This window comes from Lissotriton helveticus, chromosome 5_1 (genome assembly GCF_964261635.1).
Source record: "Lissotriton helveticus chromosome 5_1, aLisHel1.1, whole genome shotgun sequence".
NCBI classification, from domain to species: domain Eukaryota; kingdom Metazoa; phylum Chordata; class Amphibia; order Caudata; family Salamandridae; genus Lissotriton; species Lissotriton helveticus.
Genome location: NC_136065.1, coordinates 317,515,461 through 317,519,810, shown reverse-complemented (window position 1 = coordinate 317,519,810; position 4,350 = coordinate 317,515,461).

The window sequence follows — 4,350 nt, the reverse complement described above, 5'->3', positions numbered from 1 at the left end:
CCCGTGTCCCCCCCACTCTTCTGCTGGGGACCCTGTCCACCTTTGGCTGGGGTACTTACCACCCCCTTGTGGACCCTGGTGCTTGTCCAGCGGTCCGCCTCTTTAGCAAGCTCACTGGGATCAGTTAACTTGCTGTCTAAAAGATGCTGGCGCAGCTCTGGAACACATAAACTACTCAAGTGCTCCCAACTAATCAAGTGACGCAACCCCACATAATCAGTAACTTTACTGCCCTTTATCCAATCTTCCAGTGCACGCGTGTACATACTCACACACTCCACCCAAGAACTAGAATCAAGCTTCTTGAAGTTCCTAAACTTCTGGCGGTACTGTTCTGGAGTGAGCCCATACCTGAGGCACAAAGCCTCCTTCATAGCGGGGTAGGATAAAGTACCTGCTGCTTCTAAGGGTGCCAAGACATCCCTCCCAGAGGCCTCAAAATGCTTCCACAAAACTGCCCCCCAATTCTTCTCAGGCACTTCATTCATCTTTAAGGCAAGTTCATACGATCTAAACCACGCATAAATATCCTCACCCCTCTGATAACTCTGTACCAGACCTTTTGGTATGTATACTTTACCCGCCTGTACTGTTTGTGCGCTGCCACCATTAGAACTGGACTCCACCTGTTTGGCTTTAAGGTCCAGCTCCTCATGCTCAACTCATGAGCCAACTGGAGTTTCCTCTCTTCAAAAGCGAGAGCATTCCTCTCTTCCTCCGCCTTCTTCTCAGTTTCAAGGCGCAGTCTCCTTTCATCTGCTTGGGCTTTGAGTTTAAAAAGCTCAATCTCATGGGCCCTAGCTCTCTGATTATCCTCCAGCTCCTCTGGAGAAATAATCCTACTGGAGTGGTTGCTGCCAACCCTAGACGCTGGCCTCCTCACGGGCAAATCACCGGATACAAAAGCATTCTCCTGTGTGCCTCCCTCTCCAGTAACAACTTCTGGATCACCATGTTGGGCCTCCCACCAGGCCCTCAGAGCTTTCTGTAGCTCTTCCTTGTTTGCGCTGCCCTTCACTGGGCATCCAAGCTGTTTGCAGACTTGCTTCAGTTGCTCCTTTTTGTAGTTGAACAACTCTTGAATTTCAAATTCCAATTCTACTCTCACGCTTGCTGCTTTCTGAGACATGATGCTTCCTAACCTTTTCAACAAAAAGGTTTCACCAAAAAGAAAAAATCTTGCGCAACCTGTGCTACTAAACTACACTAGTGATGTACAAGAAATCACTGCAGGTCAAGTGCAATTATTAGTTCAGAATCCGCTACGCTGTGCAACAATGTTAGATCTGGGGGTCTCTAATTGGCAGAGGTAAGTACCTTACACCAAGTAGGGACCCTTGCTTCTAGTCAGGGTGAAGAATTACACAAAGTAGATAACCCATGCTCACCCTCTAGGTAGCTTGGCACGAGCAGACAGGCTTATTTCTGAGGCAATGTGTATAATAAATGCACTTAACACAACAGTAATCCCCAATCCACCACAAACTGAGACCACACAGGTAAGTATATATAAAAAATATAACTTTATCTAGTTGCAGCAGTAAAAATCAGCAATACACGATAATCACTTCTTCAGGAATCTGTTGCACTTAATCTTAATGGTTGCAGTTGTCATTAGGAAGTTTTAATAGTAAACTCAGTCTCAAGTCTCTTTAAATCGGTATAGAAAACTGATATGACTGACTTATCTCACATAGGTTTAAAAACGCACAGTCAAGCAATGCCAGCGTGTTATTTATCTTTAAAATCAGCCCTGTGAACAAATGAGCCCCCAAGCGCTGCAAGCGCGCCTCACCGCGTGGTCCAGGGACACTTCAGTGCCGATCGGCACTGCCTCGACGCTGGTCTTAGCGTCTTCGCGCCAGCACTACAGACTTCCTCTCCGCCCCGGCCGGTCCCGGCAGCCCTCCGCCCTCTCTCAGGTCCTCGGGGAGCAGCGGGGAGCTGACTCGGCGCTCCAGTGCAGGGACACAGGCCAGGGGTCAGAGATCACTCCCTCGGGATCCCTCGGCGAGGTCGGGTCGGTCTTCTTGCAGGTCCCGGTCCCGCCAGCCAATCCTGTCGCGGCACTTTAGGCTAGCCCCTGCAGCCACCTGGGAGTCAGCCAATGACAGTGCGGTTCCCGAGGCAGGCCCCTCTTGACGTAACGGCTTCTGCAGGCGAGACAGCAAATGAGAGCGCGGCTCTCGGGGCAGGCCTACGGTAAAGGCCAATCAGAGCGCGGCTCCTATTGTTGATGGACCAATCCGGTCGTGGCCCCTTCGTTTCTTTCTCCGCTGCTTTGCGGAGCATGGAGACAGCTTCTGGACAACTTCAGGCCCCCGGGTCGCGGTGGTGAATTGCGGGCAGATGAGTACACTGCGCCCAGCGTCCGTAGGACGAGCTTGACGAGCGCAAATCCGGTCAGGGGGTTATTTTGCCCTGGGGACGCCTTCGGGCTCACGGCCACCACTACACATGTGCCGATGAGCACGTCGATCACCCGGCACAGCAGCTGATGGGCAGGCAGTACCCAGCGCGGCACTCTCAAGCCAGACGGAGGGCAGCCAGCGCTCCACACGGGCAGGAGATCGACAGTTTAAGTAAACAGCTCACGATCTCTGCAGCACACAGCAGGGCTTGGTTGTCTTTGGTAACCTTTCTGTTCCTGAGTTACCAAACAGGAGGCCAGCTCTTCTCAGGCCCTTGGAGATTCAGTTTAGGAGACACAGCAAAGTCTCTTGGTGATCAAGTAAGCAGGGTCACAGCACACAGCAAAGTCCCTCTTCTCCTCAGCTTCAGTTGGTCAGCAGAACAGGTCAGTCCTTAGAGCACACAGAAAGGCAATCTTCCTTCAGTTCTTCAGCAGTCCTTCTTCCAGCAGAGGGTCCTCTTGATTGTAGATTCTGGATTTTCTGTTGTCAGGGGTCCTTCTCTTATACCCCTAAAAGTCTTTGAAGTCCTTTGAAGTCTTTGTGCAGGTGGGCCCTGAGCCCGGTCTAAACCAGTTCTGGGTGTTGCTGGAGCACTGGGGTTTTCCTGGCTTCCTTCTTCCTCTCAGTATCAGGGACAGAGGTGACAGTCGCTCAGCAGGGGGGTGGAGCCAGCATTGTGGTCAGGCAGGCACAGCCCTTCACTATCAGGTGCTATCTCCTCCCAATTCCCTGGCAGCAGGTGCTGCCTTTCATCCACGGGCTGACTCAGACAAGCTCCTGGGGGCTCTGCAGCCCCTGTCACACTCAGGCCAGACAGTCAATCCACAAACAGGCCCAGGCACACAGAAAGGTTAGACAAGAGAACAGCCACTTTCTAAAAGTACTATTCTCAAACACAGAATTTAAAAACAACCTGTACTAAAAGATGTGTTATTAAATTCTGAGTTCAGGGATATCATTCACTTATGTCCCATCTTGTTCCTATGAGAAGATAGGCTGGTATCCATTGGGACCAGCCTCCCCCATGTTATTCTATGGAGCAAGATAACCTTACAGCAGTGAGCACACAAAATGGCTGCTGCTCACTACCAGAGCATGTGACCTGCACTAGGACATGCTCTACCTTACCCATACACTGCACCCTGCCCAGGGGGGTACCTTGAGCCTTCCATAGGGGTGACTGATGTGCACAGACAGGAAAGGGTTAGGCCCAGCCAGTGGGGACACTGGACAGGCGGACATGGCAGTCCACTGACTGCACACAGGCCCTGCGCTGGCAGGCCTGAGACACCATTTTAGGGCTACTCATGTGGGTGGCGCAATCTGCGCTGCAGGCCCACTAGTAGCATCTGTCATCACCAGCCCTGGCACACACAGTGCACTTTACTAGGGACTTCATGGTGAAACAAATATGCCAATCAGGTAAACCCAATCAATATGACAATTTACATAGGGAGCACTTACACTCTGGCACTGATCAGCAGTGGCAGAGTGTCCAAAGCATCTAAACCAGCAAAAACGAAATCCAGCACAGCATCAAAAATACATGAGTCAGAGGCAAAAAGATGGGGGAAAACCACGCCAAGGGTGTCAGGTCTAACAAACACCAATTGCAACAAAAGTCTATAAATTGTAGGCCAATAAATTGTGTATTTTTTTGTTTGTTGCAATGGTGGCATGCTGCGCTTTAGATGAATATGTTCAAAAGCAAAGTGTGCCATACTGCGTACAATAGTTAATTGTGGATGAGTTAACAATTGATGTGTGCACTGATGGCTGGTGGTGTGTGTGCCTGTAGAAATGGTGCACTGATGGCTGGTGGGTTGTGTGCCTGGTGGAAGTGTGCACTGACGGCTGGTGGTGTGTGCCTGGTGAAAGCGTGCTATGACGGCTGGTGATGTGTGTGTGGGTGCCTGGTGAAAGCGTGGACTGACAC